The sequence below is a fragment of the Taudactylus pleione genome, unplaced genomic scaffold (assembly GCF_031769625.1).
Source record: "Taudactylus pleione unplaced genomic scaffold, aTauple2 ptg000117l, whole genome shotgun sequence".
NCBI classification, from domain to species: Eukaryota; Metazoa; Chordata; class Amphibia; order Anura; family Myobatrachidae; genus Taudactylus; species Taudactylus pleione.
In genome coordinates, this window is record NW_028284519.1 from 12,700,823 (window position 1) to 12,725,329 (window position 24,507).

Sequence of the window (24,507 nt, forward strand, 5' to 3'; positions counted from 1 at the left end):
ATATGAATTGTATGGCAATGAGAATTGCCTTTGATGATAAATGAAAGGAACAGGAAACTTGTAACGAACCAGTAGAAAACTTGGAGGAACCGGACTGGGACCGGCAGGAAGGCTTGCTGAGCTGGACGGGGTACCAGTAGGTGGGCTTGCAGAATTGGACTGAGAACCAGTAGGATTTCCAGATGCGCCAGGTATAGCTATTAGCAGGATTGCTGATTGAACTGGTCTGTGAACCAGCTGTATTTCCAGATGCGCCAGGTATAGCTATTAGCAGGATTGCTGAATGAACTGGTCTGACAACCAGCAGGATTTCTGGATACACCAGGTATAGCTGTTAGCAGGATTACTAGATAAACTGGTCTGGGAACCAGCAGGATTTCTGGATATGCCAGGTATTGCTATTAGAAGGATTAATAGATGAACTGGTCTGGGAACCAGCAGGATTTCTAGATATGCCAGGTATTGCTGCCAGCAGGATTACTGGATAAACTGGTCTGGGAACCAGCATGATTTCCGGATGCACCAGGGGTTGCTGCCAGCAGGAGCCTGGGATACACTTGTACACACAGAGACAAATATAGCACAATCTCTAAACCACGGGAAGTAACGAGATGTTCAGGCCCTGAATGCTATCAGAGGAGGATGTTTATACCCTGGGTCTCGCAGGAATTGATGGATACAGTCAGGTGGTCTGGCAGTAGCATTCTGAGTGGTGGAGGGCACAGCATGCAGAAGGAGCACACATATCTGCAGTACTAATAGTATATATAGATATCAGGTGCGCTCAACTGATTAGAATCTGTGTTAAAGAAAACTAGCCTTAGACTGTAGTGTAAAAACAAAAAACGATTTATTAATTTGCACAATATCTAAATCTATATATAAAAAACAGGATACGTGTGTTTGACACCTGTGTCCTATTATTCCCTTGCTCACTGCAGGGGGTCAGTTTCTCTTACAGGGATCAACTTTCCGTATGATCTGTGCTATAAGCAACTCTCATACATTCCCCAAAAGGTTATTAAGCCGTCTTCAGTGAGTACTAATTAAACAATCTAATATTCAGTATATATTAGGTACTTCTCTCCTTGTTTCACTGTGGGGTGTCAGCACCTCCTTCAGGGATAGCTGTCCATATGATCTATGCTTTGAGGTTTTTATCATATGTCCCCCAGGAGAACTGCTATGCAGTCATCAGTGAAAAGCATTTACCTCCCTCCTTGTTTCACTGTGGGGTGTCAGCTTCTTCTTCAGGGATAGCTCTCACCGTATGATATCTGCTTAGGGGCTTTTATCATACGTCCCCCAAGGGTACTACTATGTCAGTGAAGGCAGGGAGTTAAGGGAATAGGTGGGTGTTACGTACTTTAGGAGGTGTCCCGCACATGTATTTACCACCTGATATCAATATATACTATTAATCCATTGTCTAAGAGAGGTGGAACCCTCTTTGTTGGGTGCTGCCACAGATTGTGGACCTAGTCCAACAGTTCCCAGAGCAATATCTGCAGTACTGAGAGTAAAGCTGCATACACACGTAAAGATTTTCTGTCCAACCATCCAACTAGTTGATTGGTTGGAATGAAAATCTGGTAAGGTATGAAACCAAATGACAATCAGCAATTTGCTCCCAAATGCAGGAAAATGGACAAAAACTGTTGTTTGAACAAATTGTTTAGATCAAACATTTAATAAATTTGTCTGATGACCATTTTCATCTGTTTTCTGGCATTTAGGAGCAAATTGCTGATCATCAGTTTACTCCCATACATTACCAGATTTTCATTCCAACCAATTAACTACAGTAGTTGGATGGTTGGACAGAAAATCTTTACGTGTGTATGCAGCTTCAGAAGTACACCTGCGATTCCAATCAAGACTAGCAGTATTCACAGACAGGAAAGGACCCAGGTGAATAATCAATGTGGAAAGGAGAGCACAGTCCAAATGCATACACTGAAGTGTTGCAGTCAGCATGTTTACAGCAGATCTCCCAGGCAAATCACACACACAGATCCACGGGACAGTTGGCAGGGGTAAATCTCAAGGGAAAAAGGTGAAAAACTAGCCAGGATTGTGACACTCACCTTCTTAAAGGATAATGTTTGATATTACCTTTCCTGGGGTCAGCGACACCAACACATTGGGCAGTACAAGGGCTGGTGTGTGTGGCCACTGGAGAGGTATAGCTTTGCTCCCAAGTTGCATCCATAAAAATGGTGTGTGCTACCACAACAAGGGCATGATCACAGCATCACAAGTGGCATGATTACATCACAGTTATCGACTTTCCTGGAAGGTGCAGGAGACTAAGCATTTTTTGGGTAGTCCCCAAAAACTACAGAAGAGTGGGTGAATTTCCCACATCACGTCTGCTTCCTAATAAAGTGGTCCGGATAGGGAGGCACTACTGGGAATTGTGGGTGCACAGGGAGGGGGCAAGACCAATATAACATGATTTGCATAATTTTAGCTTCTTCCTTCCCTACTGACCAGCCATTCACAGCAGTTAACTGTGCTACTTATGTGAAGAGAACGGTCCCGCCTCCAGTGTGGTCATTTGCATCTTTCCTTCGGGCTTCTCCCAGAGAGAAGAGAATAAAGTAGGCAAGCATGGGTTACATCTTCCCTGCAATCCAGGGACTTTACTAAGGTCCAAGTTTGGGTATTCTGTACCCACTTCCCCCTCCTTTCAGCATCATTGTATATGCCTGTAAAAGCCATAATATCTGCAAGGGGTTTTGGGTAGGTACAAATACATAATGATAATGACAAAAACAGTCACTAGCATTAGCAAATTGCTTGTGATTGGCTAATTGTGAATTTACCGTTGATACTGATAGGTTCTGCTTTCTTTGTTGCCTGTGCATACATGATGTTTTGGTGTGTCCTAGCAGTGTTTTAACACTTCTTTTGTACATGAGATAGGATGTATTAGAAATATTTTTGTTTACATTTTATTGAAGAAGAGGAAGCTACAAGTGAGAATGATAAACGGGAAAATTGACAGGCCCAAACAGCGCCCCCTGCCCTTCGGTGCCCTGTGCCATGGCACTGGTCGCACTACCCTAGTTATGGCCCTGCCTGGTGCAAACTTTGCTCATATACTACTGGTGCAGACTTGCTTGCATCTTGCGATAGTTGCAGCTTTGAACATGTCTACAGTTGCAGCCACTTTAGGGAATTCACTTAATGCCTCCGATTAGTTGTGCAAGTGTGTCCATTCTGCATAACTGTAACCCTGAAACTGATACCCACCACCAGTAGCTGCACAAACATGCCAGCCAACAATAACTGGTATTGGTGACTGATAATGCTGTTGCCTTACGTTAGCCACATTCACTTCCCCCACCAGCAGCTACAACTATTTCACTACCTCATGTATCAAATATTCTCTACACTACTTAGATCATTCCAACAAGGACACATTTACCTTCAGTTTCATGTCATTCAGGTTATTTATTTGTAAAGCACTGTGTAAAATTTAGTGCTTAATAAAGTGGTTCCTAAACTTTCTTGAATCACGGTGCCCCAGAGTATCAGTATTTTTTCCACGGCACTCCTAGGCCAAAGTTTCTAAGGGCTCTATTTACTACAATCAGCATTGCTAATGCAAATTGTAATGTAATATTACAGATTGAATTCGCATTGCAAATTCAGGCAATATCACAGGGATTTACTACAAATCCCTTGCAGGGACAGAGCTTGCGAAAAAGCTCTTCCTGCGAATCCTCCGCACACTAGTCACAGTATTTTTGCAAAAAATACCATGACAAGTGCCCCACGCATGCGCAGACATGCCGCCGCTGCTACCCTCCTGGCGCTAAGCCCTGCCCCCATTGCCAAGCCTTGCCCCCGCGAACGCGGACCCCCGCGACCCCACCTCCCCCTCCAGCAACCCCCCCTCTCCCTTAATTACACTTACCTGCATGATCCGGGCTCCAGTGATGTCCTCCAGTCAGCTGACATCCCATAGTGCACTGTGACCCTGTCAGGTGACGACCGGGCCGCAGTGCAGCAAGGGAGACCAGCTGACCGGAGAGAGGACATCACCGGAGCCCCGAACTCCGGTCCCTGGAGTCAGGTAAGTTTGTTTTTTTTTTACTTTTTTTGTTTACTTTTTTTTACAGTGAATCAACGTATGGTATGTTTAGACCACACAGCTTATCACTGGGGCCGGCTCTGGGCTCTGCTCTCACCATCAGAGCGGAGCAGGAGTCCGGTAACTGGGGGAGACCCTGGATAACGCCACCTCCAGGTGGCATTATTATCACAGGGCTTCCCCCGGTATTCTTTCACAATTTATTTTTAGTAACTTTGGCCAGATCACATTTCCCATTACAATTATGGGAAATGCGATCTGCTTACTTAAAATAAGTGATACTTAGGGGTTGGAGTAGAATTTTACGAATTCTACTCCAATTGCCCTGTAGTAACTTTAGGTGAAACTAAAATAATGTGAAAAGGGTGTGAAAACACCCTTTTCACTTTATTTTAGTAAAAATAATGTTAATAAATAGAGCCCTTATTTAGATAAAGTATTCAGTTAAATAAACTGTATTTACCTGTTACTCTTAGGCTCCGTTATATGGTGGTGGACAGGGTTGTGCTCTGATTGTCCACAAATTTTATGATTGCCAGCCACCAGCACTGTGTTTTCCTATCACATTGACCATAAATATTTGGATTTGGTTCTGGACCACCAATCCGATGATCCATTGCAAGTACCCCAAGGCAATCCATGGGGGCCATGGCTCCCAGTTCGGGAACCACTGACTTAATACATAAAAGATAATAAAATACTTCTCTATTACCTAGAAGTCTTGGCATGATCACTTCAGCTCTCCCTTGCTACTTTAGTAGCTGACTCTCAGCAAGGCATTGACCCCAATCTTACTCTATGGAGCCACTTCTCTCATTTGTTTCGGAACTTAGCTCTATGACTCCTCTGAGCAACACCGGTGTACCCACAATCCTCTCTGCACCCTTGATTTCTCCTCTCCACTTTTCTCCATTGATTCAATACAAAATGGCATTTGTGTAATGTTATTATTACTGTCTGTTGTTATGAAATATAAAGTCTGACTATGCCTATTCTCATGTTTATTTTACATTTATTAAACTAAGTAGGATTCCAGAAATAGATTCAATCAACAATCCCACAAAGACTTTTTATTTTTACTGTTTAAACATGAAACGTTTGTTGATCATTTTTCTGTTTGTAAAATGGATCTAATATGGTGGGCACTCCAAAAACCTCTAAGGTAGAAGGCTTTGCTTTTTGGTTTATCACAGGAGGGACTCAGCTAGTGTTGGATGCATTTGCCGGGTAAGATAAGAAGCACACTGACACCTATATGCCTGACCTACGGGCTTATTTGATATAATACAGAATCCACACTAATGATGGTCAGCGCCATCATCATTGTGTTATTGTGTATTGCTCTTACAGCCCTCTAGTACCACCAAAAGGTATAGCTGAGGTACAGTATATGCCTTCAAAAGTCATATCTGAGCATGCACCTAAACTTACTATTGTCTGTCCTCGTTCCTCCTCTCCAGGTATAAGGTGAAGCAAGTTAACGATATGCAAAAATCTAAACTTGGACAAATCTGTACAAATTTCTACGCTGATGTATGGTACCGAAATGACCCCAGGAGAGTGTAACCTGATCCTCCTGAGCGAAGCAATCACAAAGCTGCCTGGCGGTCACATGATGGCAGAAGAATGGGGAAGGGGAAATGCGCCTATTGAGAAGATGGACGTTCCAAAACCTCTCTGGTCATTAGATCATGTGTCATGTGATTTTGGTTATCATAACAATTTTGTGGCACAGACAACTGTGAATAATAAGTAATAGCTGGAAGCACAAATGATAAATGAACCTAATAGTATCTCTTCTTACAGGAAACCGGAGTGATATACAGTGTGTTTAAGAGACACGCCTCATTTTTAGGTTTTGTTTTACATTTATTTTTTATTATTAAATATGTAAATGTATATCAGCCCCTATCTTGGCCACTTGCACAAAGGTATTTGTGCAAACTAGAATAGTGAAATCTATTTTCTCTATAAAAATGAAAAAAAATTCAGTTATATGCCATATCTATAGAATTCCACAAAATCTTGGAGAATATAGAGGATACTATAGTAGGCCGAAGCAAATTTGGTTCCAATTGTTGCAGTTCTAAATGCCTTTTGTCAGTGGTGTCACAAGGGGGGTGCGGGCCGTACCTGGGTTTCACCCGCCCAAGGGCGGACAGGGCTGGGGGGAAGGGTGCCATCTGTCCCCCCGGGCCGGTAGAACTTTAGCGATTCAGGGCCACCTGTGGCTGCACTGTGGATGGCTGTGGGTGGCACTGGCAGGCAGGGGATGGTCCCCGGCCTGACCACTCTGCAGCCTCACAATCGGAGCAGCTGGTAGCTCCGCCTCCCTAAGCTACTCTTAGTCTCAGCAGTCACGTCAGGCTGCACGCCACTGCAGGACGGAGCAAGCTGCCGCCAAGCAAGAAGAGCTGGCTTGGAACCAGTGGCATCACTAGGGGAGTGCGGCCCGCATCTGTTGTCACCCTTCAAGGGGGTGACACCAAGAAGAGCAGCACATCACACCGGCGGGCCGTACACCCACAGCACCACCGCCAACCATGAGCTGCTGGAGCCGGAGTCTGGAGACACTTTTACTGTATATCTGCAGGTCCGTCCTGCCACGCGCTGGTCCTCCTCTGCTCTGCCCACCACCGCCGGGGTCAGCTGTGCATTCTCTCACCTCGGCCAGCGTCCAGAGCCACACACAGGCACAGAGACTCTCTGTGCCTGTGTGTGGTTCTGGACGCCGGCCGCGATGACGTCACCACACATGCCAGCTCTGCTTGTACTTCTGGGAGCCGCTCAGCCTGATGGAGAAAGAGGAGGGACTACGGGCCTGTGAGTGCGCTGCGTGCCAAGAAGAAGGACTCAAGTTAAGTGCATACCCCACCCAGACACACCCAGTGCTGGCCTGCAGGTCGTGAAGAGAGAGGAGCGGTAAGTACTGACTGACTCACTGCACAGGGGGATTAAGGGGGATTGCAGGGGGCCTGGGCCACTGCATAAGGGGTGCTGGAAGCACAGCTTAAGGGGAATTGCTGGGGGCACTGTATTATAATAAGGGCACTACTGGGGACACACCAGGCACAGATTAAGGGGCACTGCATAAGAGGTGTTATTGGGGGTACAGGTTAAGGGGCATTGCTGAGGGCACTGCATAAGAGAGGTAATACTGGGGGCACTGTATAAGGGCACAGCTTAAGGGGCATTGCTGGGCCACTGCATAAGGGGCACTGCTGGGGGCACAGCTTAAGGGGCATTGCTGGAGGCACTGCATAAGAGAGGCAATACTGGGGCCACTGCATAAGGGGCGCTACTGGGGGCACAGTTTAAGGGGCACTGCATAAGAGGCGCTACTGGGAGCATAGCTTAAGGGGCATTGCTAGGGGCACTGCATAAGAGATGTAATACTGGGGGCACTGTATAAGGGCACTACTGGGGGCATAGCTTAAGGGGCATTGCTGAGGCATTGCATAAGAGGCGCTACTGGGGCACAGCATAAGGGGCATTGCTGGGGGCACTGTATAAGAGGCGCTACTGGGGGCACTGTATAAGGCGCAGTTCTGGGGGTACTGTATAAGGGGCACTGTATAAGATGCACTACTGGGGATACTGTATAATGGGCACTACTGGGGGCACAACATAAGGGGCATTACTGGGGCACTGCATAATGGGCATTGCTGGGCGCACTGAATAAGGGGCACTATTGGGGCACTGCATAAGGAGCGCTACTGGTGGTAAAGTATAAGGGGCGCTACTGGGGGAACTGTGTAAGGGGCACTACTGGGGTACAGCATATGGGGCTCTAATAAAGGAGGCATTGCATAATGGGCTCTAATACAGTGGCATTGCATATTGGGCACATCTACAGGGGGGCATTGCATAAAGGGGCACTACTACAGGGGGAACTGCCTAATGGGCACAACTATAGGTGCATTGTATAAGGGGCACTACTACTGGGGGCATTGAATAAGGGGCATTCCATAGAGGTAATGCGAGTGCTTGCCCATCTGCAAATGGAAACTCTTGCTGCCCATTGATTTAACATATATAATAGTACATTATAAATTATCCATATATTAGAGTTGTTCATTTATTATAAACATATTTTCAGAGAATAAAGTGAGAGGTTTCATAGCAGTGTGGAGGAGACAGCCTAACCTTACTCCTGATGCTATTGGAAATGAGCGCTGCCTAGTTTCTGCTTTCACCTTCAAGAAATCTGCACTGTATGTTTGCAGTGATATTGTACAGTATGGTTATTTTTACAGATGAGCGAGTTCGGATCTGTCAGATCCGAACCCAAACGAACTAAAGGAATCCGAGTCGGATCCAAGCGGGCTCGATGTTCCCGCCGACTCGGCTCTCCAAATCGAGGCAAAACGCATGAGATGAAATCTCACAGATCGCGAGCTTTCGTCTCTTATATATTAGGGACGCGGCGGGCGCCATTTTTCACTCTGGCTGTGGACAGGGAGCAGGGAGGGTGGGTAGTGTAGGGCTGATGAGAGGTTCTGGTGCAGCTGATCCATTGCTGGTGTTGTTGTGTAACTTGTGTTGTGCTGTCTGCTGTGTCCATCTGGGCAGTTGCTGCAGTGCTGATCCTTCAGGGATGGTGCTGTGTTGTCTGCTGTGCTGTGTCCATCTGGGATGTTGCTGATCCATCTGGGCTGGTGTCTGCTGCGTCTATCTGGGCACAAGTTCTGGACCCAAATAAAGTGTCTTTTTTGTGTAATAATAAATGTATATATTGGTCTGTGTGCGTGTTAGTCTTAGCCGCACAAGATCAATCAAATCGGCAACGCAAGCTAGTGCTGCCCGACTCCAGTGGTCAACTGTGCTCTGGGCCGCAAGTTCTGGAGCAAAACAATTAAAAATAAAAATAACTTGCCTTTTTTTTCTAATAATTGTCTGTGCTTGTTAGGCTTAGCAGCACAAGATCTATCAAGTCGGCAACGCAACACAACTGCTTCAAGACTGCAGAAAATATGGAGGGCTGTCACATGACAGGAGAGCAAGGCAAAGAACCACATGTTGTAGCTGCTGCCAGCAGTGCAAGGCCGTCAACTTCCTCATCCTCTATGAAGGCCCATGCTCCGGGGCTTAAGTCACGCCATCGATATGGTAAAGCTACTTTTACAGAAGTAAAGAAAAAAAAATCAAAAGGCAAGTTGCCTTTCGATAAACAAAACATTGCCAATATGCTCTTCACTACACGAAGTGGCAAGGAAAGGATAAGGCCTTGTACTTTCTTTAGGAAGACTGCTGATTCTGATAGCCCTTCGGAAAAAACAACTGTGTGCCCTGAGAAATCAAAATCCCAAATCCCGAGGAGAGTGCAAGTATGTCCGCGATTGCCATGTGTGAGCGAAACCTAAATACTAGTGTACTGGAGGATCCCCCAAGTTCCAACATTTGTATGCCCTCTGTAAATGTGTGGAAGGACAGTAAACATCTTGCAGATGTAGTCATTGAGGATGCTTCTGTAGAATTGCTCATGGAGGAGGAGGATATTTTGGTAGCTGAAGGCGCTAAGGATGATGAGGATGTTGATGATGAAGATGTTGGTGATGAGGATGCTGATGCCGAGGATGTCCTTTGTGTAAGTAAGGCAACAGCTGTTGCCCATGGATTGAAAAAGCCAAAGCCCATTGTTGTCATGCCGGGATAAAAGACAAAAAAATCCACTTCTCACGTGTGGAATTACTTCCACCCCGATCCGGACAACAGTTGTCAAACCATATGTGTCCATTGCCATGCAAGAGTGACAAGTGGGACAGGGCAAACTAAGGATTACATGACTGTGACAGCCCACTGGGTCGGTATATTGCCTACAACAGCAACATCAGCAGCTGCAGCAACATCTACCAAAAGACAGCTGATACAGAGGCAAGCTACTCTTTGTATAACTGGTTTCACTAAGAGGCATACCACTGAGAACCTCATAGAAACATTCAGGGAAATCATTGCTAAATGGCTTACCCCACTTGGACTCTCCTCGGGATTTGTGATTTCGGACAATGCCACCAATATTGTGAGAGTATTACATCTGGGCGAATTTCAACACGTCCCATGTTTTACTCACAATTAATTTGGTGGTGCAACGTTTTTTAAAAACTGACATGGTTGTGCAAGATATGCTCTCGGTGGCCCGCAAAATATCTGGACATTTTAGACATTCGGCAAACGCTTGTCGAAGATTGCATGACCAGCATGTACTGTTAAATTTGCCCTTCCATCAGCTGAAGCAAGAGGTAGTAACTCGGTGGAATTCTACCCTCTATATGCTTCAGCGGATGGAGGAACAGCAAAAAGCCCTACAGGCCTATACAATGGACTATGACATATAGCCGTGGAGGGGGAATGCACCTTACTCAAGCGCAGTGGAGAATATTTCCGTGTTGTGCAAGGTTCTCAAACCCTTTGAACTTGCCATACGTGAAGTTAGTTCAGACGCTGCCGGCTTGAGTCAGATCATTCCCCTCATCAGGCTTTTGCAAAAACAGCTGGAGAAACCGAAGGAGGAGGTGAAATGGAGTGATTGCGCAAAGTATGTCGGACTGGTGGATCAAGCCCTTGATTCAATACACCAGGATCCAAGAGTCGTCAATCTATTGAAATCTGAAAAATATATTTTGGCCACCATCCTGGATCCTAGGTTTAAGTCCTACCTTGTGAGTTTTTTTTCCAACAGACAAAAATCGAAAACTGTGCAAAGAGATGTTGGTAAAAAAATTGTCAGCTGCAGCTGCACGTGAAACGCCATTATCTCCTCCTTCAGTTTCTGCAGCTGCCAGGAAAAGACTCAATTTTCCTTACAGAATGCCTGCTGGTCATGCAGATCAGTCACCAAAAAATGACATCTGGTCGGGCCTGAAAGAACTGCCTACTAGTGACATGTCTTCTACCGTGACTATGTGTGATACGGTCTCCGTTCACAGAATGGTGGAGGACTATTTCAGGGATAACATCCTAATAGGTATGTCAGACAGTCCCTTTCAGTACTGGCAGTTAAAAGAGGCAATTTGGAGTCCCATACACAAACTGGCTTTGCATTAAGTTGCCCACCTTCCAGTGTGTACTCCGAAAGAGTTTTCAGTGCAGCTAGCAACCCTGTCAGTGATCAGCGTAGGAGGTTACTTCATCAAAATGTGGAAAAGATGATGTTCATTAAAATGAATTACAAATTCCACGAGGAAGACCTCTACCATCAATTACATTAAAAAATTACAGAGGCGCCTATGGTGGAATCCAGCGGGGACAAATTAATATTGTGTGAAGAAGAGAATGTACACCCTGATGGGTATGACGAGGACGAGGATGACGACAACTTGTAATGTAAAGCCAGTTTGTATATGGGATCATTTTAATTTCCATGTCCAATGCACAATGTCAGTTTGTTTTATGGGGGTCCAAACAAACCAATCATTTTAGCCACAACTGGCAGTCCTTGTCGCTGAAATGATTAGTTTGTTAAACTATCCTGTTGCATATACAACATAAGGGTGGGTGGGAGGGCCCAAGGACTATTCCATCTTGCACCTTTTTCCATTCCATAATGTGCTGATTGGGGCATTGCTGCCTGACATTTTAAATTAATGTTATGGTTGGTTTAGGTACCAACAATTTATTTTTAAATTCATTTATTATCAATTTAATAGCCAGGGGCTGTACCAATGAATTGCTTTTTATTAATTATTCAGCCAGGGGCTGCACCCAATGAATTGTTTTTTAAATAATTTATGATCATTTTAACAGCCAGAGGCTGCACCCAATAAATTGTTTTTAATTAATTTATTTTCAATTTTACAGCCAGAGGCTGCACCCAAGAAATAGTTTTTAATTAATTTATTATCAATTTAACAGCCAGGGGCTGCACCAATGAATTTATTTTTATTAAATATTCATCCGGGGGCTGCAACCAATTAATTGTTTTTTGATTAATTATCAATTTTTCAGCCAGGGGCTGCACCCAATGAATTGTTTTTAATTAATTTATTATCAATTTAACAGCCAGGGGCTCCACCAATGAATTTTTTTTATTAATTATTCAGCCAGGGGCTGCACCCAATGATTTGTTTTTAAATTAATTTTGTATCAATTTTGCAGCCAGGGGCTGCACAAATGAAGTTATTTTTATTCATTATTCGGCCAATGGCTGCACCCAATGAATTGTTTTTACTTTTTAAATTAAATTATTAATTGTTCAGCCAAGGACTGCACCAATGAATTGTTTTTTAAATTAATTTATTATCAAATTTTACAGCCAGGGGCCGCACAAACTATCAACTATCAATTATTCAATCCTCAAGGGAATCCAAACCATCATCTTTGCACAGTTCTCAACTCTATTAATAATTATATCAATCAGTTTTGAGCCAGCAAGCTTGATGCAACCTTTTGGCCCTATAACTAGCTGAAAAAAATCAATATTGTGAGCTGTGAGGTGGTCAAAATTGACTGGAAACAAGTGGAAATAAATGTTATTGATGTTATTAATACTTTAGGACCAAAAAAATTCAAATTTTATGTGATTTTAGCTGTTTTTTTTATTTTTTAAGAAAAAATCCAGATCCAAAACACGAAAACAAAACACGGAGGTGAGGTTTTGGCAAAGCCAATCCAGATCCAAAACCAGGGGAGATCCAGATCCAAAACCAAAACTTGGGGGATGGCACACATCTCTAGTTATTTTGACTTAAAATACTTAATACACATTTATATGTTAAAAGCATTGTACTAGTCTAAATTTGGTTGGGTCAGGTTGGTGGGGGGGCAAGGAAACTTTTGCCCTGAATAAACTCCTGGCTGCAGATACGAGAGGGAGGGAGAGAGAATCCATTTTGTAATATTGCATAATAGCTCATATTTCTTTACATGTAATCAAACTTTGATTTATAATATGATCTTACTGTTACTATGAGATTAACGTGTGGATGGAATGAGGTAGTAGAAAAAGTCAATGGAGGGTTGGTCACTGGAGACTTCAATTGTTTTATCACACCCAGGCCCTGATTCAGAGCCGGACGCTCTGACAGAGCGCTCACTCTGAATCAGGGCCATCCCTCTTACTGTTTGGAGCGGCCTCCTGGCCACTCGCATAGCTGTGGGTGACCACCCACAGCTATAGCGAGTGGCCAAAATGATGGTCGCAATGGTCAAGACCATCGCAACCATCGGGCTTGCGATGAGACCCTTGTGGTAGGGTCTCGCAGCCGCAATCCCTGGAGTGCTTTTGGCTCTATCAGAGCTAAAAGCACTCCCACTGACATCACTAGTGATGTCAGTGGGGCCGGCCCCAGCCGGTAGGCGTTCCCATGGGAACGCCTCCATCTGGGCAGCCACGCCCCCGGCACGCCCACCAAAGTGCCCACCAAAGGTCGTTGATACAGGAACGCTGTTTGGACTTTGAACAGACTCACTTACCTGTAAGTGCCATTGTCCGGACATTCTATTCTGGCACCAGGCTGTGATTGTTTTTCTCATAGACGCTTCCTGGGATCTTATCTGTCTATTCATGTCTTGTGTTTGAATAAATTTGTTTTATACTGGATATTTTCCGTGTCCATGTCTATCTGCTGTGGGAGCATCCCGAGGGAATAGTGACAAGCTGTCCCACAAAGAAACCTTTATGAGATTGTCTACACCTTATCCCTTGTGAGTAAGGGTGCGCTTTACCTACATTTACCTGATGAAGATAGCATGTATGCTTATTTATATATAAAAGATACCTTTATATATGGACACCTTGTGCCTTTAGTGTGAGTTGGGTGTGATATATTTCTACAGTGCATGCCTATGTGTCAGTGGTAAACACTATATGGACGAGCAACTACCTACTATTGTGTGAAGTATGTCCTCCTGCATGTGAGGGGTGGAGAGCATTATCCACATTACTGTGTCCATATTTTGAAAGTGTATACCAAGTATCTAAACATACTACACTATCATTATTTTTCTATGTTTATTTTTTATATACATGGAGAATTATTGAAAGAAGAAACAGAAGGAAAAGAAAACTTCTGAATACAGAGATACATGTATTGGAAGAAAGATGCTACTACTGCACTTTATATACAGATTCAGAGACTCAGTTGCACACAGATATACAAGTGTCATCAGACCCGTTACTAGACTTTTTGGTCGTGTGCCAAAGAGAGCATTGGCGCCCCCCCCATTTTTTAAATGGGTACATAAAATAGTGCACCTGAAAAAGGGCCATGGCCTCATGGGGAAAGGCCAGGGAAGAGATAGGGGAGGCCAGGAGATGCTGGGGATAAAAGAAGAGGAAGCTACAAGTGATAATGATAATAAACAGGAAAATTGACAGGCCCAAACAGCGCCCCCCCCTGCCCTGCGGTGCCCTGTGCCATGGCACTGGTTGCACCAGCCTAGTTACGGCCCTGAGTGTCATATATCAAATTGCAGCTGGGGTAAAAACACCAAGTGTTAAATGCACAAAGTGTGATTACATAACAGTTAATCAAACATTTATCCTGCATGAATATGGACTAATCATCTGTTTATTTCATTTCATCCCTCAGGTATGTGACTGTCTCATCTTGCTTATTGCACCGATATTCTGCATAGAACCTCATGCTTGCAATCGTGTGTGGATTCAAATGTATGTGACTGTCTCATCTTGCTTATTGCACCGATATTCTGCATAGAACCTCATGCTTGCAATCGTGTGTGGATTCAAATGTATGTGACTGTCTCATCTTGCTTATTGCACCGATATTCTGCATAGAACCTCATGCTTGCAATCGTGTGTGGATTCAAATGTATGTGACTGTCTCATCTTGCTTATTGCACCGATATTCTGCATAGAACCTCATGCTTGCAATCGTGTGTGGATTCAAATGTATGTGACTTTCTCATCTTGCTTATTGCACCGATATTCTGCATAGAACCTCATGCTTGCAATCGTGTGTGGATTCAAATGTATGTGACTGTCTCATCTTGCTTATTGCACCGATATTCTGCATAGAACCTCATGCTTGCAATCGTGTGTGGATTCAAATGTATGTGACTGTATCTCTTGCATAGTTTTTTTTTTTTTTCTCTTCCTGTATAGTCTGTATTGGTCAGTGAAGCATAGTTTATGGTATATATCTGGCCTGGTTTTTGCTCCAACTCAGAGCAAGTTATCTCCTTTGATCAGCAAGCCAATTGAGTCAGTTGTAGCCTGTCTTAATCAAGGGTTACCACTCCTTATATTCAGTCTAGGGGCAGCTGGGGCTGTTTGCAGCTAGGGTTAAAAACACCAAGTGTTAAATGCACAAAGTGTGATTACATAACAGTTAATCAAACATTTATCCTGCATGAATATGGACTAATCATCTGTTTATTTCATTTCATCCCTCAGGTATGTGACTGTCTCATCTTGCCTATTGCACCGATATTCTGCATAGAACCTCATGCTTGCAATCGTGTGTGGATTCAAATGTATGTGACTGTCTCATCTTGCTTATTGCACCGATATTCTGCATAGAACCTCATGCTTGCAATCGTGTGTGGATTCAAATGTATGTGACTGTATCTCTTGCATAGTTTTTTTTTTTTTTCTCTTCCTGTATAGTCTGTATTGGTCAGTGAAGCATAGTTTATGGTATATATCTGGCCTGGTTTTTGCTCCAACTCAGAGCAAGTTATCTCCTTTGATCAGCAAGCCAATTGAGTCAGTTGTAGCCTGTCTTAATCAAGGGTTACCACTCCTTATATTCAGTCTAGGGGCAGCTGGGGCTGTTTGCAGCTAGGGTTAAAAACACCAAGTGTTAAATGCACAAAGTGTGATTACATAACAGTTAATCAAACATTTATCCTGCATGAATATGGACTAATCATCTGTTTATTTCATTTCATCCCTCAGGTATGTGACTGTCTCATCTTGCCTATTGCACCGATATTCTGCATAGAACCTCATGCTTGCAATCGTGTGTGGATTCAAATGTATGTGACTGTCTCATCTTGCTTATTGCACCGATATTCTGCATAGAACCTCATGCTTGCAATCGTGTGTGGATTCAAATGTATGTGACTGTATTTCTTGCATAGTTTTTTTTTTTTCTTCTCTTCCTGTATAGTCTGTATTGGTCAGTGAAGCATAGTTTATGGTATATATCTGGCCTGGTTTTTGCTCCAACTCAGAGCAAGTTATCTCCTTTGATCAGCAAGCCAATTGAGTCAGTTGTAGCCTGTCTTAATCAAGGGTTACCACTCCTTATATTCAGTCTAGGGGCAGCAGGGGCTGTTTGCAGCTAGGGTTAAAAACACCAAGTGTTAAATGCACAAAGTGTGATTACATAACAGTTAATCAAACATTTATCCTGCATGAATATGGACTAATCATCTGTTTATTTCATTTCATCCCTCAGGTATGTGACTGTCTCATCTTGCCTATTGCACCGATATTCTGCATAGAACCTCATGCTTGCAATCGTGTGTGGATTCAAATGTATGTGACTGTCTCATCTTGCTTATTGCACCGATATTCTGCATAGAACCTCATGCTTGCAATCGTGTGTGGATTCAAATGTATGTGACTGTATCTCTTGCATAGTTTTTTTTTTTTTTCTCTTCCTGTATAGCCTGTATTGGTCAGTGAAGCATAGTTTATGGTATATATCTGGCCTGGTTTTTGCTCCAACTCAGAGCAAGTTATCTCCTTTGATCAGCAAGCCAATTGAGTCAGTTGTAGCCTGTCTTAATCAAGGGTTACCACTCCTTATATTCAGTCTAGGGGCAGCAGGGGCTGTTTGCAGCTAGGGTTAAAAACACCAAGTGTTAAATGCACAAAGTGTGATTACATAACAGTTAATCAAACATTTATCCTGCATGAATATGGACTAATCATCTGTTTATTTAATTTCATCCCTCAGGTATGTGACTGTCTCATCTTGCCTATTGCACCGATATTCTGCATAGAACCTCATGCTTGCAATCGTGTGTGGATTCAAATGTATGTGACTGTCTCATCTTGCTTATTGCACCGATATTCTGCATAGAACCTCATGCTTGCAATCGTGTGTGGATTCAAATGTATGTGACTGTATCTCTTGCATAGTTTTTTTTTTTTTTCTCTTCCTGTATAGCCTGTATTGGTCAGTGAAGCATAGTTTATGGTATATATCTGGCCTGGTTTTTGCTCCAACTCAGAGCAAGTTATCTCCTTTGATCAGCAAGCCAATTGAGTCAGTTGTAGCCTGTCTTAATCAAGGGTTACCACTCCTTATATTCAGTCTAGGGGCAGCAGGGGCTGTTTGCAGCTAGGGTTAAAAACACCAAGTGTTAAATGCACAAAGTGTGATTACATAACAGTTAATCAAACAGTTGAACAAACATTGACCAACATCTTAGGTAATTTCAGATTAAGATACCATTACTTAAAATTTGTCTAAAAAAAACAAACCTAAAACTCACCATGTACTACACATTTCTTTTTTTCAAATCACTCCTTTGTATTTTCTCTAAGGATATAACATCCCTAACTCTCCCTGCATCTCCCCTCTCTGGGCACACTGCCGCCCTATTGAGTCACTCACCTCCTCTAAAAACTAATGAGATTTCTTTTCATCAAAAATTGACTATTACAGCCTCATTGTGTCACTATAAAATTTTTTTACACACCTACAACTATATGTACTTCTCCATTCTTCTGCTTTTATTATCTGGTGACATATCACCAAATCCAGGCCCCACAGACGGACGGCGGATTTACTATGGAATAAATATCCTGCAAACCTCACGTCTCCCATCACCCTCCAAATCAATAAATGTGCCTTATAGAATTCACACTTGATCACAACTTATTATTTTACATCTGAACATCTCTTTACAGTAACTACTTTTACCAATTTCTACATTTACTTGAGACTGCTGGTTTATACGTTAACCAAACTCTCTAAATAGCCCTTCATGACGTCGCTTCAGCCACCCGTCAGACTTCACGTAAACTGATATAACAGCCATGGCTTTCCACAGACACCTACAAAAACTGCCTCTTAAAGTAGAATGTCAGTGGCATAAATCTTAATTCAAATGACTTCCACACATACTGTAAAATAGGAATCCACCCATCTATCATCCTAACCCTCTGTCCCATGCTCACTTTCTACCCCATCCGTGTCACCCCTGTCTGTTTGCCCATCCCCTCTAGAATGTAAGCTCTCACGAGCAGGGCCCTCTTTCCTCTTGTGCTTATCCTTTGTTTACTTATACTATCTGCTCTATACTCAAAAGCACCTAACCCGTGACTTTTGCCATTCTGCTTCTGTTGCAGCAGTGTTTATATACCATGTACTTGTCTTGCATTGTCTTAAACTGTATGACACTGTTTTCTTGTTCTGCTCAACTGTCTATGTACTATGTCTATGTACTATGTTTGTGCACTATGTTTATGTACTATGTAAGGTGCTGCGGAACCCTTGTGGCGCCATATAAATAAAGGATGATAATAATAATAATAATAATAATAATAATAATCCTCCATTTACGTCCTAGTCACATTACGTTGCAACTAGGATGCATTTTTAGCTAGAAACAAGCAAAGAAGATGCCCAACGCTAGAAAATTCTTAAGCGACCTGGCATATGAGGACACATCTGTATACATACTGTATATTAACATTACCTTTTTTTTGTTTTTCAAAATGTTTTGTTTGCCTTTTCTAAATGTTGCATGTTTTTGAACCCTGCATTGATTTCAATATTGACTTATTAGGGGTAAAATATACACCTTTTCTCATTGACTCACAGGGTGTATTTAAATATTGAAATTAACTTCCCCATGCAGTGTTCTGCACCTGTAATTAACCTGGCAGGGTAACAGCAGAATCACATGGTCCAAGGTTTTCCTTCCTTTGCCTGTACTATTTACAATAGATTTACATTTTACATATTTTTATTTTATTTTGCAAAAAAATTCTATTATGCAATTTTATATTGTGCAGTAATATTCAATCATGCTGCATGGTGTACATAAAGCAAAGAGGCCAAGTGGATGCCAGCAAAGGAAGGCAAAAGAAACAAGAAAAAAGCACTGAAAACACAATCTGGATCCATGCTTCAATTTGTCAAAAGACAGGATGATGGCCAGGGTTCATCAAAAGACACAGCTCCTCCGTGTCAGTCTCCAATTGATAATACTAATTCTTCTGATGATTGCATGCATTCTACGGAAGAGCAAGAAGTGGAAATTGCAGAATTTACAGCAGAAAAACAAGGAGTGGAAATCGAAGAATGTGAAGCAGAAGAAAGTGCTAAAAGTGACTCTAGCCTTGTTACTGCAATGGAGATGAGTGATGTTATGGAGAAAGATTTGCAAATTTTCCATGATGTTTCTTTCTGGGAAATACTAGTTCCAGATCACTTTCGGATTGAAATCATCAAAAAGGGACGTGCTTCTTTCCTGAACAAAGATGGGCCTTTCAGTGCAGTGGCAAGGCAAGATTCAGATGGAAAAGCAAAGGGTGGTGTACGTCAGCTTTCAAAAGATTGGTTTTACAAGATGATGCCAAATGGCGAGAAAATTCTACGGTCATGGATGATTTACTTAGTTGTCAGCAACAAATTATACTGTTTTTGCTGCCGACTGTTTGCAGTTAGTACTACGAGTACGACATCCAAATTTGTGACTGGGTTTCAGATGTGGTGGAAACTGAACCCTAAAGTATATAACCATGAGACATCCGAAGAGCACCTATGTTGCCTTGAAAAGTAGAAAACATTAGCAGCAGGACTTAGGCTGCACAAAACCATTGACGCCAAAAATACTTCTTTAATGGAAATGGAGAAGAAAAAGTGGAGGGATATCTTGAACAGATTGCTTCATATAACATGTTTCTTTCCAAGCAGAATCTAGCATTCCGTAGCCACAAGGAAGATGAACTTTCATTACATAAAGGGAACTTTCTTGAGATGGTTGAGATGCTGTCAAAATATGATCCAGTGCTGAAAGAGCACCTTATGAGATTAAAACAGAGCAGATGTAAACTTAAAGTGTCAGTCTCTTAGCTAGCACCAAACACTCAGAATGAGTTTATAAGTGCCTTGGCAAACCATGTGAAGGAGAAGCTTGTCATTGACATAAAGTCTGCAAACTGTTTTGGGATCATGTTTGACAGCACACCTGACATAACACATACTGACCAGATGTGCAAAGTGATCAGATATGTAAAAATCAACGATATGAAAGTTGAAGTAAAGGAGGTATTTCTTGGATTTTTTCCTTTAAAGGGGAAAACAGCTGCTGACCTCACTTCTGTCATTCTTAAAACACTGGAAAATGATGGACTGGACATAATGATGCGCCGCTCTCAAGGCTATGATAATGCTGCCACTATGGCTGTAATCCATGGAGGTGTGTAAGCCATTCTTAAAAAAAAGAACAGGAAGGCTATTTTTAGTGGGTGTGTAGACCATCCGCTTAATTTGTGTGGTCAGCATTCTTTTGCTGAAAATCCATCATGTGTGACATTTTTTGGGACTCTTGAAAGAATGTTTTCTTTCTTTGCTGCTTCCACCCATCGATGGGATGTGTTAATGGAAAATACTGGAGTCTCAGTGAAAAGGCTGTCAACAACACGCTGGAGTGCTCATCATGCTGCTGTTACACCAGTTAAGGAGAAGTTTGATAAGTTTGTGGAGGCGATTGAAGCTCTTTGTGATCTACATGAAAATTTGGACACAAGGGGAGCAGCGCAAACTCTTTTGCTTGCTGTCTGTGATTTCACTTTTCCGTGCTACCTATACTTCTGGTGTAATGTACTTCAGGAAGTTATTCTAACACAGCAGTACCTGCAGACAAAGGGCTTAACTCTTGACAAGGTGGTGACAAAGTTAGAGGCACTTAAACTTTTTTTGCATGATGAATGCAGTCAACTAGTGGAGAATGCAATTGAACAGGCACTTTTAAAGTCAGATGAATATGGAATTGCAGTTCAGAGAAGAGCAAGGGTCAAGAAGAGGTTGGCAGGAGAACAAGCAAGCGATGCTGGACTCTCTCTTCAAGAAGAAAATTGGAGGGCAATGCTTGAGTGCATTGATTGCTTTCATTCTGAACTTCAGATCAGATCAAGAGCCATACAGAAAATAGCAGCCATGTTTGAAGCTCTTCAAGCGAAGAGTCTCATATCTACCACTGATGAACAGTTAAAGGTGTCCGTTCCAAAATTGACCACTTTCTATGATGAGTTATCTGAAAGTGCACTTTTAATAGAAATACCAAGGCTAAGAAGGCACCTGAGAGCAGCAAAGATTGATCTGGAAAAAGCCAAAGATTGGGTAATATTAGATATTTTGAAATTCATAGCAGAATGGTACTTTGTAGAATCTCTACCAAACCTTTCACTAAGTCTAAAATTATTTTTGAAGATCTGTGTGTCTTTGGCTTCATATGAGAGGAGCTTTTCAAAGCTGAAACTTATAAAGAACTATTTGCGATCTACCATGGGACAGTCAAGGCTTTCAGACCTTGCAATTCTATGAGTTGAAAGTGAGATGGCAAACGGCATTGACTTTGATGAAGTGATTCACAAGTTTGCAGCTGTGAAGGCCAGGAAAGGAAAGTTTTAATTTTCTTGTGGAGATGTTCATTAAGTGCTAAAATGCTTCTATATTTGTTACTGTTTATGTTTTTTATGGTATTACTTCAAACTAAATTATAGAGGTGTGCAAATGAATACTTTGTGTGATATACTTGCTGAATATAATAAATTTAATATGGTTTGGCATGCTGTTCACGAGAGTTTCTCTTAATGTCTTCATCCCTATGCTAACCTTCCGAATCTTGGCTAACACATGAAAAACCTCATTGCAATGCAAAAGCATTTTATAGTCTAAGTTTGTGGCTAGTAAGTCATGAAACTGTTGAGTCAAATAATTTAGGCATTGAGTTTAGTTTGCATAACACTTATGTAAATGTTATTATTTTTTACCTGTGATATTGTATTTTAAAGGTATAATGTTAGTTTTGTTAGCTGTTTATTTTATTACTATTGCCATTGCATTTAGTGATAGTTCAAAGACAGAACTAAGGATTCCGTGTGGTGTGATACAAAGTCCATTTGGGGGGGTGACACCATGAGCTACCACACTGGGTGACACCAATCCTAGTGACGCCTCTGCTTGGAACAGCCACAGAACGGGAACAATGTAAAGCAGGTAAGTTTGGGGTGGGGGTGATTGAATGGGCCAGGGGGACTCCAAATGTACTCATGTGGACTCCACGTCTTTGTTGCAAATTGGTTTTCTCTTTAACAGGCAGAGGAATGAGGACCTGAGTCTCAACGTCTCTTTGCTGTGTTAATATAATAGTCTGAGACTGGTCTCAGTTTTAATGGTGCCTTTCCTATGGCTTTGAAAAGTGTGAATGTTGGCAAATGTAATTTACAATATTCAAAAGTGTGGGTATGGTAGACACTGAAGGGACTGGGGGGGTAGCTGTGAGGTGGTTAATGAAAAAGAGAGAGTACTTCATTATATATGCCCCCCGGGCTAAAAGTTACCAGCCAACCCCTGGGTGACACCAAGTTGCAGACTCCTACTCAGTGACAGGAGCCAGGTGCTGCACTGTAGCATTAAGTGCAGCACTTGGCTCCTGACACTGTGAGGGAGCAGGCACTGCACACAGTGCAGTCCATACCTCTGGCAACACCCTTCCCAGTAATAAGCACAGGACCCCAGGGGTTTGGTCCACAAGGCCACGGCCCTTCCCGTGTGACCACGCCCCCTGCACAGGGGCCACACCCCCTTTTGGTGGCTCTCCGTACCATATAACACCGCAGGGAGGGACACCACTGCCTTTTGTGGTCATACACTACTCTGCCCATTTCCTGAGTAAAATGGATGATCCGGGAGGCCAATGACATTGTTCCTGCTGAATTGCGTCAAAGTAGGCCCCACTTTATCAGCATTGTAAGGCGGGAGTGGGGCCTCGAAGGCGCAATCACATTGTCATGCTCCTGCACCTCCATTTTGTCAAACCATGTTCCCCTCACATCCTATATTCTGCTGACCTGGCTGTCCCCTCCTGGTGCGGTCAGCTAGAAAGTCGGCAACCATGTCTAATGTACAGCAAGTTAGTTTTAAATTTCAGATGCTTATGGAACCACAGGAAATCATTGCACAGCCTGTATGATACATTACGTACTCAGTTATTGCACAAATTGAACAAGTTCATAAAGTTCAGCAAAACCACAGCTGTTTACACTTTACACAATTAGTATTAGGATAGATAAAGAAAAACAGATATTCTTATAGTTTTTCTCATGATTAACTAGAAACTTACGTTACACATAAAAGTGATGAAAGTATGAATCCAAATTAAGAACAGAACAAATATTCTCATCTGCCACTAGATGGTGGTAAAGGTTTAGCTTAGAGTAGACTACTGATTTAGGCAAAGTGTTTCACTGAGCACTATTGGAAAACAGTATATTGCATTGATTTCTCGGAATGAGTATGTAATATAGCTGGATGTAAGCCCGGCGGATAAAATCCCAATGCCGGAAGGCCGGCAGATGAAGATCCCAACTAGGGTAAGTAAGTACCCTAACCCTCCCCTCTCCCCCCCTAATTCTCCCTTAGTGGTGCCTAACCCTAACCTCCCCCTTAGTGGCCTAACTTAACCACCCCCCAGGGATGCCTAAACCTAACCCCCCTTCCCTGCACCCTAAACCTAACCCTCCATGGGAGGTGCCTAATTCTAACCTCCCCTGGGGGTGTCTAACCCTAACCCCCCTTCCCCTAGCCTAACCCTAACCCTCCTGGAGGGGGGTGTCTAACCCTAAGTCCCCTCAGGAGTCCCTAAACCTAACCCGCCCCCACGGCTAAGAGCTCCTGATGCCCGGCTTACCTACGTTCGGTATGCCTGTATCAGGATTTTGGTGTGGGGCTAATGATAGGTCCGCACCCCCCTTGTGACGCCACTGCTGGGAACACTTTAGGCCTGATTTAGAGTCTAGCTTTTACGCATTGGGAAATAAATGCGGATTTCCACCTGTATTCAGCCAAATCTATGCGACCACACCGCCCCATTCTGCCACTTGCAAAAGCAGTTGCCATCATCATCTACATGCATTTCACCATCCCACAATTCTGTCAGGACACCCATGAGACCTCAACTAAATGCTTATCCTGTTTACATAAAGGACCTATCCTTGCAGCCTTTAGTATCCTTGATTATTATTATTATTATTATCATCCTTAATTTATATGGCGCCACAAAGGTTCCGCAGCACCTTACAAAGTACATAAATGAGCACACAAGAAAAATAGTTAATAGTAACAATAGTAACATAAAACAATGCAGGACAAGGACATGGTTGATAACCAAAGCTGCATAACACAAGCAGCAGAACATGAGCAACCAGGTGTTAGGTGTCATTGTGGTGAGTTAGGAGTAAATGATACTATAAGTAG

The 24,507-nt window shown here is 42.8% G+C and overlaps 1 pseudogene; it reads left to right on the forward strand.

Moving 5' to 3' along the window:
* The first annotated feature begins 19,087 nt into the window (after window positions 1-19,087).
* Window positions 19,088-21,573, forward strand: LOC148524522 (zinc finger MYM-type protein 1-like; annotated as a pseudogene).
* Window positions 21,574-24,507: the final 2,934 nt, after the last annotated feature.